This window comes from Anoplophora glabripennis, unplaced genomic scaffold, assembly GCF_000390285.2.
Source record: "Anoplophora glabripennis isolate ALB-LARVAE unplaced genomic scaffold, Agla_2.0 scaffold13, whole genome shotgun sequence".
Lineage (NCBI taxonomy): Eukaryota > Metazoa > Arthropoda > Insecta > Coleoptera > Cerambycidae > Anoplophora > Anoplophora glabripennis.
This window is the reverse complement of record NW_019416478.1, coordinates 703,608-719,254: the sequence shown is the minus strand read 5'-3', so window position 1 is coordinate 719,254 and position 15,647 is coordinate 703,608.

Here is a 15,647-nt window from a genome sequence, read left to right as displayed (position 1 = left end):
AATAAGCCAACTCTGTGTTTTCGCTTTCATTTTCAAGGGTAGCGACACCTGTGACAAAGTATACAAACTAATTATACCTACAAATTCTTGTTTGAGATAGAAATCACTAAAATTCTGGTTTAAGTATAGAATAAACATGGAGTCGTGTGTAAAATGTTGTCATCTTACTTGAGGACACAAATTATAGAATTGTTAATAAATATTAATCTGAAAATTAAATACAAATGATCCTAAGTGTCCGTTCTAGTGAGTGAAGTAGTTTGGTTATTGTGCCTGACCTAGTTCCGTCGTAAATCCAATATATTGGCAGACTAACAGTATGGTTAAAATTGAGGTACTTTGGCATTTATTTAAATTATTCTTCTGTTCTCATGAGCATTGAAATTTATTTCGCTCACTAGCGGGAACCATTGCGAATACATTGATATATAATAATATTCAATTATGTTAGTTTCTTCGATGATTTGTGTCCTCATCTGAAGCTCTGTTACATGGTAAAAATATACATACTAAATCGCCCCCTTAATACAGATTATGTACGAGTAATTCTATATATGCATGTATTGTCATTTAAATAAACATAGCGTTTGCAACTTAACACTCATGGAATAAACAACAGAAAACTTATATTGACACAAAGCTTAAATATCAGCTTGTTTGTGTGCACGAACCTTAATTCAATTTCAATTCAATCCCCTGTCCATATTGACACAAACTTGATTTATCTAAAACTTGCAGACCGTTCCTTGTAATTTTTTGCTAAAAAACAAAAATCCCTCCACAACTGCATCCTCCATAAATCATCTGCGGATTTCCGATATTCTTCCAGGTTTCCGGATGCTTAAAAATAAGTGTCTGTCAATTATTATTTGATATTTCATTACTAAGAGGGCCTACCCCATATTTCACGCATCGCATGTTCACGTGCCGTGGATTTTTTACAGTGGAGCATACGAGGGTGTAATATCTGGGAGGTTGAGGGTTATCTTTAACGTCCGTGTGAAGAGGAAAATGCAGTGATTGAGTTGTTATACACTTCTAAAGGTATATACAGGATGATTCAGAATTTATCCAAAAAAAAAAACGGGATTCTTACAGATACCGCAATAGCCCAGCGATGTAAAGGTTGAAAATACTACTACCATTTTTGATGACGCATCTATTTCCAATTTTTTTTGGATAAGTTGTGAATCACCCTGTATAGTAACGAAGGAAGAAGTGCAACATAGATTTAATAGAATAACTTTCTACGTTGAGTTGCTGTCATTCATGAAACAAATGGAGTCTAAGAATGTCCGCTTCTTGTAAATAGTAAAATTATAAGCAATATATGCTGATATTCTATTAATTTACGTTTTTGTAAAAAAAATGGTAAAAATTATTCTAAATCCAGTTATTTTTGAAAATAATCTTCTGATAAACGTATTTTCAGTTGATTTTAGAAGAGGGCTTTCTACTACCAATGCCCTCTCCAATCTAACTCAAGGAATGCCCACATTGTGATTGATAGAGTAACTAAAAAATGGGAATATTATGGGATAGGGGAAATACCAGTTTAATTGTTGAAATCATATTTAAAAAGTCGTAAACAATTTGTTTCAATTAATTATATTAACTCTGACATTCAGTTCGTTCGGTACGGAGTACCGCAGGGATCCGAACTAGGACCACTTTTATTTTTGATTTATGTTTTGTCGCCAAAGGAATAGTACATTGTCTTTGCGGATGCCTACCACTCTATTTGATACAAGTGTCAGTGTAAAATCCATGTAAAATCCTTGATGGACTCTTATTTCGTTTACCAATGGGATGCTTTCAGTAAATAATTTAGCTCTGAATCCAGATAAAACTCAGCGATTATTTTCGTTTAATAAAATGGCTAGAACTAATAATAATAGTTACATGTTTTGTTAGTAGATATTGATTTAAAAGCAAAATGAAAAGTTATGTTATAAATAGGTAACACCTTTCACTTTAGAAAGGAATTTTTGTAGCTACCAGTATTATCTGACATTTAATAAATAAGTTCCTATCAAAGTTTACTCCAATTATTTTAGTCTCATATTTTGTATTTTCGTATTCTAAGGTGAGTTTTATTTAATAATTGTTTCAATGTATCTGTACTGTATATGTATAGTGGTCAAATAAATGTATATCTATATCTACCGATCCATCATCTAAAACATCATTTTTCCAGCTTTCCACATTAGAATCAGCATTGTATTGGCAAACCTTAACCTACCTGTTTTGTAGAATATGAGCTAGTTAAAGAAAACTTATAGATTTTGTAAGTTTTGTAACTTTCGTCCTCAATAATTCCACAACTATATTTTTCAAATGGATAATTCCTAACACAAATACAAGCTCCAAGTAAGTATACCAATGGACCAAGTGTTATCAATTTCGGAGTATATCTGCCGCCACATATTAGCTCACTTACTCGCTTGACAGGTATGTAGTTACTATTCTGCAGCAGCTAGATTACGTCTGTCATATCTGAAATATCATTTACAGTTGCAACGTATGCTGATGGGTGTCTTACGTCGCGATAGCGCTTAAAAATGTTAGACAGGAACGATGTGCACCTGTTTAAAATATATACTATTTAATATTTAATAGTAATAAGGTGTCCTTTTCTAACTGTGATAACAACAATTGGACGAAGATTTCTGTACACATAAAATATAAAATTAAGTGTTTGAATATGCTGTCTCTTGCTCATAGGGTGTTTGTTGTTTTTTACATTGTAGCATTTTACTTTGTACATACATTGTACTACTACAAGTTTAAAACATATTTGTCTTATTCTTTTTCATATTTTTACTATTTCTGTATTCGATTTTATAAGGGTCACAGATTCCTTCTGCCGAAAATTCCAGGTAATTTGCACACAGTCTCAGCTACACGCTCTCTGTACTTGTAATGCATTTTCACAATCTTCATTCCCTCACCATTTACTTCTGTTTTATTTTCTACATAATAAATTACATTACTTTACTGTAAACCCTTTTGTCTTAACCAATCATATTCCATGTCAAGAAAATTTGATTTGTAGATGATTTAGAGTAGTGTAAAATTGCATGGTTAATGTTTTGTAATGTAAATTCTTTATATGTAGGGTTTCGTGAAAATTTTATTGCCAAGCAATTCAGCGTAAGAGGGACACATGTATCCATATACATTCATGAGCTACACGCGTTTTTATTGGTGTCACCACAAAATCAAACCTTGATAAGGAAAAATGCCAGGATTTATAACGCGTTATAAAAAAATGTTGAAGGTAATATTAGATTGTACGATTTATTGCCGCATAAAACATATGATAGGTAAATTTTAAGGCCTCACTAACTACATCTGAATATAAATTTTTATTATGACTGTAAAACAAATGGGCGACCCGAAAGGGAGAGTTCTAATTCCACGGCAAATCATGCGCTTCTGTTTCTCATCTCTCGATTTTTACAACGGCGAGGCCGACGAGGCGGATCGGATAGCATCCTACCTTTTTTTAAATAATTTATTTCAGATTTTCTTCCTATCGGATGCATGCAAAGCCGATTTTTACGAGTAGGCATGTAAATATGGTCTGTTGCATATCGATATGCCAGTGTTTTTTAGTCAGTTTACAACATCAACTGCCTTCTTTAAAGTCTTTGTACCAATTGTATAAATTTTTTTTGCGACATAACCTAATCACTAAAGGCCTTCTGTAACATCCTCAACGTTTCCGCGGTAGAATATTCATCCCGCAAACAAAATTTAATGGAAATTCTTTGCTCAACCAAATCAGACATAGTGAAAATCGATAGACTCACTTTCGTATGTTTACAAAAACACGAGTAGCTTTTGCAGCAATTGAATATATCGACTTGAAATTGAATAGTTATCAAGGATAATAATACTACCAACCTACAAAAAAATAAGTGTATGCTTTCATAATACCCCCGAATTTTAAATAACTAATTGACACATCAGTATACATTATTGCACTTTGTGCCATTTGTTTTTTGGTAGATATGTGTTTTTTACGTACATACATGGTTATTCAAAAACATTCTTCCTCCTTTAGCTTCTTACTTTCGTACTTAGAAAGAAATGGTATGTGCTAAAGTTGTAGGGAGTTTTCTATTGATTTGAAAACTGAGAAAAAACAATTGAAAACGATTTTGGAGATATAAGCCAAACGTTTTAATTTTTTGACAGAACCCCCTGTATATTTCCACATATTTGGATAGAGTACCTCCTTGACATTATAATCATGAAAGATTTAACAGGTTTGTGTTTAATAATTATTAGAAATTTGGCCAAAAGTGTCTAAAGAGAATATTAGGATATTCTTTTGGCTATAGCTTGCTTATTATTAGAGATAGATCTATCAAATCTTATTTCGCTGTAATTCTGGAAAACGATTCTACCCTGATTTAGTAAGTTTAGTAGTAAAGTTTTTTATTTTAAAAACTTTAAATAATACTGACTTGTCTATAAGTTGTTAATCTGTTTTAAATGTAAATAATAATACTATTTTTTTTGTTTTAGGTAAGTCGTCAACAGCTGTCGAACGCAACTTCTTACGTGAATTGTTTTAAACTGTGAAGTGTGGTAAGTGATTCAACCGTATATTGAAGTTTAAAATTAATAGTTCTGACATTGAAAAAAGATCATACATGGCTTTGAAACTGCTCTATCCACACAGAAATTATTTATCTGTAAGAATAAAAACGCTACTTTGCGAAACCCTTTATCTTGTCAAATTTTTCATATTGTGCTCCTGTTTATTATCCATGTATTAATGTCTTAACCAAAAACAGAATACAGATGTGTCAGAATTCATGTCTAAGGTACATATGTGGCATTCGACGCAGAGATCACATTTCTCATAAATTACAGGATTTGAAATGGTTAAATATGAACAATCGTCTGAGATTACAAACTTTCCTTCACATAAAACTAGTTTCTACGAACGATCATTTACTTATAACATCTCAAAACTTTACAACGCATTGCCAGATGACTTTAAAACAGTGTCCTCAAAGAATTTTAAAACCAAAGTTTCAGAATACTTATTTAGTAATCAGTGAGCAACTATATTTTTGCTAATTTTAGGTTTTCTTACATTGCCAAATTGTTTTTCTTATTTGTTGTTTTTTCCCTCTGTTCTCTTGGCTACTACTGTTGTAATATTTTAATTAGTTAGTTAATTACTTACATTAGGCTATACTTTACTGTAAACATCTATCTGATATACTAGCTAAGTGCATCACATCGAGAGATAGAGCTTGCTCTATCTGCTTGAGCACAGCTAGAGGTTTTCCTACTATTTCAATACCAGTAGAACTAATTATATATTTTACTTTTACTTTGTATCTATAAATGGAAAATAAATGTATTTTTAAGTAGGAAAGTACAAGTTTAACTTTGCGCCATATTCCACTTATAGAACGTGGAATTTAGTCCTTGTCTCGGTCAGGATAACGAATGAAACACCACTAAAATGGTAAAGTAATTTGATATAAAAAAGTTTGGAATTATTTATCTCTTTTAGTTAGGCATTTCACCACGTCCGAGAAAAAAATTGAAAAAGTTATGTAACAAACCGTCGGGACAGAGTAATCAGTCAGGGCTGGTTTTTGAAACTTTCTATTAGAATTAAAAAAATTACGGAGAAAAAAAGGCCAAGGAAAGTTTGCTGCATGAATCCATTTTTAATATATTGTACTATTTCAGTATACAAAAACCAAATTATTTTGTTTTTGTTCTTTATTGCGTAATGTATGTACATCGCTACGTGCTAGAACTACTACCAGCTGATGATTGTTTCCATTTTGTTCCTATTTTTCTTATAAATTGTGTAAAAACAATAATGTACCAATATTTAAGCGGTGGCAGTACTAATCAGAATGAGAAAACATTTTCTATTAACACTGGCTATAAAATGCGTTTAATTAATTAATATTTATTATATATTTTAATATTTATTTAATTTTGATAGGAACAACCGTTTCCGAACAAATAACAAATGAAATAAACAGACACAAATAAATTGTGAAATTAAAATACTTTTACATAATGAAGAAAAAAGCTGTCAGATCTAAGGAATAATGATAATAGTATTTATTTAGGCATTAAAACTTTTAGTAATATTCAATACTAACACTCAAAAGGCACACTTGGGTGGGCCTTAAAGGTGGGCCTAGTGCGAATTGGGATTTTGCCAACTTGAACCAAAATGGGGTAATTTTTTTTGAGAAATCGAATAATCTAATTAGATTTGAAAAAAGTATTTGTTAATAAAAATTGCCATTGAAAATAAACATTTTTCGAAAAATTACTTTTTTTAAATTCGTATTTTTTTATAAATAATGGCTAGAGAAAAGTAAAAAAAGGATAGTTCAATGTCTTTATTTTTAAGAAAAAAATACCGCATAGCTGTTGATAAAATGATTTCCCGATATCTCCATTATAGGCATTTATTGAAGTGATTTTTGGCTCCTTTTCTGTAAATTGATGTTTATTTTGCAATCTTTTGTATAAAAATATTAATTTAAACAATATTATCCATAAATTTTGATAAATATATGTTACAATTAAATTATTAATGGAAAAAAAAATGTTTAAAGAAATGTGTAAAAATTATTATCAGTAACTAAATAAACAATGTCTATTGTGTCTATTCGACACGTGAAATCAGGTGAAAAAAATCGGAAATTTGCATTTCAATTCACTTTATTTCTAGATTATATGATATAAATTCAGCCGCACTTTTGCCCACATTGTAGTCACACTAGTGCATATTCGCACCTATTGGATTTTCGGATTTCTCTAGTTTGGCCGACAATAACACACTGAGGCCAGCTGTAGTACGCCTCGACTGTTTGGGCTATAGAAGGAATTATCGTGGTGGGGGAACCCTCGACAGCTGCTACCTGAGAAATGTCAGCTGTTCAAAAAAAAAAACGGTGGTGCAAATTCGCACTAGTGTGACCTTTGAAGGTTAATGATGATGTAAAATTGGCGCACGCAATAAAAATTAAGAGAATCCCCTAAATAGCGCTTTTTAATAACAACTGCACATTTTTTTTTTTTAATTCAGAATTCCTAAATAAAAAATACAGATTTACCGTTAAAAAAGTTACCCTTTTATCTCCATCTACGACATCTCTATTCTGCGAAAGTATCTCAAAGCAATTTTTAGTATAATTTAAATTTTAAATAAATAGTAAAATAAATTTTTAAATAAAAACATCATGCGATGAATTGCTTGAAAATGTGCCATTTACAGTACCTAAACAAGAAAGTCGTCATAGTTTTTAGTGAGTGGAAAATGTTATTTTATTTAGTGCACATTTGTACAAAATCAGAATACATTTTTTAATTAGTCTTCAACTCAAACCACTTCCTACATGAAGCAGAATGCTTGGAGCAGGAAGGGACATTTTTACTTGAGGTTTTAAAAATTTCCTAATAAACTTTCTAGAAGACATCGCCGGAGGCGGATGCTGTTGGCGGAGCGACTGTCACATCTGTTCTGAATATTAGGAAATAAATAGTTCCCGAAAAATAAAAAACAAAATTCAGGCAGAGATCGCTGTAGGACTTGCGGACTTATCATAGCAGGTGTTCGAACGTCGACCTTGGTACTTTTGAAACTAACATTTTCCTTTTATATAGTTCTTTGTAACCCACAAACTTTTTTTTTTTGTTATAAACAGAATTCCAATGAATACAAATTTTTATAAATTCAAAACTTTGTTAAAAATTTTCATAAATTTTTACGAGCAAACTATAGGTACTCCCAAGAGGTCTACACTAGCTTTAAATAGCTTCCAAACAGTGGCGGCTCGTGAAGGAGGACTCTGGGACTCCGCCCAACCAGATATTTTCAAACTATAAACTTAAAATAATGTATTTATTTAAATCAATAAGAAATCTAAATAGCATGCATCAATATCTCTTGGATGTTAGGTTGGTTGCATAAAGTGCATGTACTCCGTGAATGTAGCTCAGATTAATGCCATCTGCCATCTATGATCGTACCAAAGAGTTATGTTTAACCGCCCGCGCAATCCCCACTCCATCGCGGATCGTGAAATCCGAGTCCATCGTGCAAGCATATTTTTACATATGATTGGACAAATTGGCACGTGGAGGGGATAGGCGACGATAGGCTCGCGCGCTCGCGCGCTTTGTTTTGGGACTCCATGAGGCAGTAACTCGTATCACTGAAGTTTGGTTATAAGTGTTTTGTTTTTGATTTGGCGCTTTTTAAGACATTATATTTTATAAGTTTATGTTTAAAATGAGGGTTTGTGAAATAAAAAAACTTGTTATTAATAATTTAAGTTTAGAGGAAAAAGTCGAATTGAAATATAACAGACGTCCAACGCCAGTGTTGAATTTAGTTGAGGTGCAAAAAGTAGGCCGGCTTTCGTAAATTTGATAAAAACATTTATGATAAGACCCTGTGGTTGTGACCAAACAAATAGATTTTTTGTTTTGTATGTTTATTGTTTGGAGGAGGCGAAGAAAACTGGACGAAAACTGGAGTTTCTGACTTGAAACATTTAGAAATTAAAATTAAGAAACATGAAAATTCCCTTAAACACAAAAATAAGTTGGTGAGTTTTTTACTTTTAGGAAGAGTAAATATTGCTTCTTGTTTAAATAGTGCTTATGCAGAACAAATAAATAGTAAATAGTCATAACGAAACAGTTAAGAAAAATCGATTGCTTCTTTCAAAAATTTTAAATATCTTAAAACTATGTGGTACATGTAACCTTTCTCTTCGTGGACATAATAAAAAAAGTGACACGGTAAACAAAGGGGTATTTTTAGAACTGATAGGCTATAGTGCAAAAATTGATCCCGTTTTAGATAAACATCTTAGTGATGCCCATGTTTTTAAAGGAACTTATATCCTAACTGGGTTGGTTGATCGATTATCCACTTCAGCCCCCACACGTTGGAATTTTATTTCTCGCATTGTATCTAAGTAGCTACTGTACACACTGACAGTATTCATTTTGGGGTACTTGCAAAACACAATGACCTTCAAATTCCTTAAAATTTTTCCGCAGCTCACCACATCCCCCGCAGCTCTTATGATGTACGTCCTCTTTTCAAAATGCGCCCCCCCCCCTGTATTCAAACCCACGGGCCGCCACTGCTTCCAAATCAAGCATACTTCGGAAATCTTGCAAAGAGACTCAGTTGAAAACCTCCAAAAGCAGTGGCAAGCAATAATCGAGAATTTCGATACGACATTGCTATTTGACTGGCATTTAGTCAACCCATACAAGATATATGGAATTACAAGAGACAAACCAAAAACGTTAATTTTCGACGGTTAATAATTCGAATAATTCGGATAGTCATATTCGAATATTTATATTCGTACTTATTCGAATTTATAGTGTTACACTGTTAAAAAAATTTCACTCAAATTTCGCTCAATTTTACTCAATAATGTATCAGTTTCTGACCACACCCGATAGAGTGAAATTTTCACTATATTAGTATGAGTGAAATTATTGCATCAAAAATGAGTTTTACTCAAATCCGAGTTACTAATAACTATCAATTGAGCAACTTTTGACTCTATTCTGAGTATATAAAACCAATTTAGAGATGACTTTTTCTCTAATATAATTTAAATTTAACTATTATTGAGTCATTTTATTGTTGAAATTAATTCTCTTCGCGGGGACGTCTCCTGTCCTGGCTGAGACCCGCCAGCTGAGACCCGCCGCCGCCGGCTAAGGCCTGTTTTTATGGAGCATCTAACGGGCCCCTATCAATTGTGGTCGAGATTACAGGAGCAATATGTAAGTGGTGCCATCTTCAAGGCTCCATTCAAATTACTCGAAATCAATATACATTTAAACTCACTCGGTAATGAGGACATTTACTCTGATTTTGGTACAAGTACACCAAATACGAGTTTACGTGAAGAATTTATTTAAGGAGTACCAATATCTGAGTGAAAGTACTCAGTTTTAGTTTAAATATAATCACAAATGAGTAAAATGAACAAAATGCCCAATATTGAGTGAAAATAATTTCACTCAATGGATTCATTCCGTACCTTTATCACTCACACCGATTTTTTTCAGTGTAATTCGAATATGTGTCCCAGTACTATTTCTGGGTTACTTCTTTCAAATTTATTGGTCACTTGGTTACTTTTTAATATTTCGAGTTTAAGCCCTGTATTAACTATACGTAAAAGAGTTGGAGAAACTGTTCTTTACTTTACATTTTAGGCAAATAGGAAGCTCCTTAATATGTATTTCTTTCCAAATCAAGGCGGTAGTAAAACGACGCCCCGCAACTGAAGTAAAAATACACCTCGAGGGTCTGTTCCGCGTTAGAAGAAGTGGGTTAAAAGTCCCCGAGTAAAACGCTGTAGTGCAATTCTCCGGTAAAACGGCGTATATTTTTGAAGGGCCTCTTCGCGAATCCCGGTTTCGAGGGCGCAGTTCATTACCCTTTTACTCGATGACACTCGTACGCCCCCCCTCTCCCCCCTTCCCCACCCCACCCGACCTACTTTCCCCCAAAACAAATACGTCATTGTTTTATACCTGCCACTTAAAAATATAGGGAGCGATTCCGATATAGCCCACATCTCTCCCCGTATCGATCTACTTAATATGGCCTGAATTTTATTTCCCTCTCCGTGCGACTTTTATGAACTTATTCTGCGGTATCGCCTCGCCTGTACTTCGACATATGTTGATGGAATTTTACGTTTAAGCGACGCCGGGGAGTTTTTTTATTCAAATTGAGCATCGACCGAATATAAAAGTCGCTTTCAGTAACGGAAATACATGTTTGCGTTAACTGTAACGTAATGGTATGCTGCCCCTTCCTCACACCCCACGCGTTCATCACATCGGCACAGTTTTACACAAATTAATAAATTCCGCAAAGTGACGTCACACACGCCAGTCTCACTGCTGGTACGGTTTGCTAGTCTCTTGGGTGTTTTTATCTCTGGTTTACTTTCAAAAAAGTTTTTACTCAATTTAACGGTAACTACGTGTTTCTGTGGCCTTAGAACTGTAATTTTTTATTATAATTAAATTATAGTGAAAAAGCGTATTTCAAAAAGCTATTTTATATAGAGGATATTTGCGATTGCGTGGACAGCGCAGAGCTATTGTTTCAAAATGTCGGGAGTTAAAATATAGTTCATTGGTTTAAGACCGATTTCAAGACTTTATATTTTAAATCATATACACTACTGGAAATAATTAAGATCTTTAGACAAAATTTTTTTTTGAGTAATGGTTTTCGAGCAATCAAAAGAAATACTGTCCTAGGGTTCGCGAAAATTTTTTCAAACTCGATCAATACAGAGGTCAATTAGTTTATTAATTCAGTTTCAATTTGATTTTTGGAGGGCCTCCGTGCGACTATTGGTTGCCGAGATATCGATTGTTGAATAAAAAATTACACTTTTCTCTTACTCATCATCGATATCTCTCCAAAATTTATTGCGTGGTAATTCCAAGAGCTGTTTTGAAAACTTGAATAAATTGTCTAAACCTGTCGTGGTTTTCGAAGATTTTTTTTTTCATCCTTGACATATTTAGTAGTACATAGTACAATTGGATAAAATTTGCAGTGGTACGTGACCTCTTACCTGTGGCGTTCCGCAAGCAACGGTTCTTGGACCACTGCTTTTTACTATACAGGGTAGACCATCGAAAACGTACCGCAAGGCATTACAGGGTAGTAATGAACTTTTCGGCAAAATCCAAAAACAGGTAAAGTTTGCTTCTGAGGGGGACAACTTTTGGCGCAAAAAGCATAGCAAAATCTTCAACCCCCTAAGTGGGGGTGCCATCCCCCAAATTTTTTTAAATGGGAATAGGGGTCAAGTGGGGGGTCATTAGAAAGGGCTTTTAATTCTCTATACATCGATTCTTACTTTTTGTAAATCGATCCATTATTTTAGAAAATATGCAGCTTTGAAAATACGAACAATATTTTTGACGAGAAATGCGAAAATCGATTTAATTTTACTTCAAAACTTACGGTATTAGCTTGGTAAATTCCTTCAAAAGAATTCGCAGTTTTTTTTTCTGATTTGCGAATTCTTTAGCCTGATTTTGGTGAGCAAAAAATTGTCCGCTTTTTGTTTCGTATTTAGATAGGCCACAAGAAGTTGCTAGATAACTGTCTTGTGACTTGTAGTTGAAGAGTACCAATACTGCCGAGTCTTTTAAATTGATTAATTATGGTGTACTCAATTCCAGAAAGAGTAGAAATTATTGATCCTTTTTTCAAAAACAATGAATGCGGAAATCGGGTCGCCGAACTGTTCAACCAACGGCATCCTGAGAAACATGCATCTGGAAAAATTGTTGCGAATTGGTGGCCAAATTTCGCGAAACTGGCTCCGTTCATAACAAAAAGAGGCAGGTTGAAAATCCGGTACTAAATGAACCTACGGAAATAGCGGTATTGGGGCAAGTGGCAATGGATAGTACGCTGAGTACAATGCAATTGGCTACTGCGACAGGAGTGAGTCGTACAAGTGTCCAACGAATATTAAAAAAATACAAATTCCATCCTTATAAGATAAATGAAGACGATTTTGATCGTCGTTTGCAATTTTGCGAAATAATGACTGAACGAGCGATAAACGATAATTTCCTCTTTAATGTGTGTTTTCGGACGAGTGTACGTTCTTCTTGAATGGTTTAGTGAATCGCCATAATTGTCGTTACTGGGCTGATACCAATCCAAGATTTTCCATGAGACACACTCCCAACACCCCCAGAAGTTGAATGTATGGGCAGGTATTTTTGGAAATTCCATTGTAGGTCCTTTTTTCCTTCCTGGAAATTTGACAGGCGATATGTACTTGGATTTACTACAAAATGTCATCGACCCAGCTCTAACAAATATCATAGAGGACGACCCTGTTTACAATGAACACGAACTGATTTTCCAGCAAGACGGAGCTCCTCCACATTACTCGCTCAATGTGCGCAGTTACCTAAATGAGACGTTTCCAGGACGCTGGATGGGACGAAGAGGTGCAATTGAGTGGCCCCCTCGGTCACCCGACTTAAATCCTTTAGATTTCTTTCTCTGAGGGCACATTAAAAGCAAAGTTTACAGCACTCACTGATACCTTGGAAGATCTGCGAGGACGAATCATTAATGTATGTCGCGAAGTAACACCGCAAGTGCTCCAGATTGTTCGACAACGGTTTGAAGACAACCCATTGTATGCAAGTTGACGGACAACATTTTCAGCATTTACTTTAATTCCGTAAGTTTTGAAGTAAAATTAAATCGATTTTCGCATTTCTCGTCAAAAATATTGTTCGTATTTTCAAAGCTGCGTATTTTCTAAAATAATGAATCGATTTTCAAAAAGTAAGAATCGATGTATAGAGAATTAAAAGCCCTTTCTAATGACCCTCCACTTGACCCCCATTCCGATTTGAAAAAATTTAGGGGATAGCACCCCCACTTAGGGGGTTGAAGATTTTGGTATGCTTTTTGGGCCAAAAGTTGTCCCCCTCAGAAACAAATTTGACCTGTTTTTGGATTTTGCCGAAAAGTTCTTTACTACCCTGTAATGCCTTGCGGTACGTTTTCGATGGGCTACCCTGTATATGTAAATAGGTTGCTACAACTGGACATCGGTAGGAAGATAGTAAGCTTTGCCGATGATACAGCTGTTTTGTTTGAAGGTAAATCATGGGAAGAGTTAAAAGAGTGAAAATGGCTTTTCATTAACCGAAAAATGGTTTAGATTTAAATTCTGCTCACCGACTTGCATTCATATAAAGTTAACACCAACACAGGGTTATGCTCAATTTCTTAACAGAATAACACCGCTGAACTTATCGAAAAATAGGACACAAACAATTTCTATAAGCATCCGTGTAACAGCCTGTGTTATTTAATGACTTTCAGTTGTGATTCGAAACCAAGCACACTATGCATTTCAGATCCAAAAGTATTTCCGTGGACGCAGTTTCCTTTACTTTCTCGGTTGCAGTTCACCGGCCGGGATCGCGATTAGCATACTTTCGTCCGGGCAAGTTCTGCTTTGCTTGCTTCAAACAATGTCAACACTGGAGGGCATAAATGAAGCTAATGGCCCGGCAGGATTTATGACTTATTTGTTTATAGTTACAGTTCATGGTGTCCGTTACTTTAACGACGTCAGGCTGACTTTGAGGTAATGGCTTGCGGTAATTTGCGCGCTTGATAAATCTGCTTACAAGGCAAGCTTTAGATTTTTTGGAAAATAATTGAATTTATTAACGTGACTGTTGGTCTGCCTATTGATTCTTCTTTACGGACGGTTGGTTGGTTTTAAATCTTTTAACATAGCACATTGCCGGTTTAAGAAAGGCTTATAGACAATGTTTGCGTCTGGAAATTCAGGCATAAATTGCTCAATGCAGGATTGCGAAGAATTCCGTTTCGAAAACGATCCGTTCTGGAGTGAATGGCACTGAAATAAGGATATTATTAGCCCCAAAATTTTGTTTTTGTTACAACTTACTAGTAATTCGACTGATTAGTTTCAAATATGTAGGATTTAATATTGAAGCAAAGTAAAATTATGTGGCTTGTAATCATTTATGAAAGTTATGTAATTGCCATCTAATTCCTCAAACCAGTCGTGGATATTCCTTCCTGCGAGTCCAGTGCGATCGTCGTAATCGAATCGAACAAGGCTGGAAAAAAACGTCGAAACGGTCGCTTTACAAGTGTAGAGAACAAACAAACTCTTAAAAGTACAAAGGAGGACGTCGAGCACTTAAATACACACCGCAGCCCTCCTCTTCAAGCCTTTTCTTTCGCCTCACAATTCGTAGGAAGTTCATGTCCGACCGCAATATGTCAAACTGTGGTTACAATGACTCCGGCCGGGGACGTCTATTATTATTTTTTCGTTCGCCCGACCTGACACCGGCACAAAATCCATGCACGCCGCCGCTGATCGATATGACGGGTAGGTACTCGGCTGTGTCGGCCCGGAGCCGTTCTTTAACTAAGTGCCGGGCTTCGTACGGAGCAAAAAACCCGTCGAGGTTTGGCAGGCAATGAGTTTAATGGAGGAGACGTCTCGAGAGGCGAAGAAAAATGTAAAATTGTTTTTCCAAGCCCTTACCTAATAAATTCTAGGAAAAGAGTAATCAGGGCGACCCAGAACATTTCCATTTTTAATCTTTGAAGAAAAAAAAGCATAATATTCAGGACGTTTCAAAATTACGTGTACACTTTAAAATGAAATTCACTCAAATTCACTCAGTTTTACTCAATAATGTACCAATTTCTGTCCATACCCAATTGAGTGAAATTTTCACTCTATTGGTGTGAGTGTGAGTGAAAGCAATAAAAATTCGGAGTTCATCCATTGAGTGGAATTATTGAGTACATTTTCACTCAATATTGGGCATTTTGATCATTTTACACATTTGTGATTATATTTAAACTAAAACAGAACTTTCACTCAAATATAATCTCGATCACAGTTGATAGGGGCCCATTAGATGCTCCAGAAAAGTGTGAGCGTGATCACCAGGAGAACAGGCCTTAGCCGGCGGCAGCGGGTCTCAGCTGACGGATCTCAGCCAGGACAGGAGGAAGCCCCGCGAAGTGAATTAAT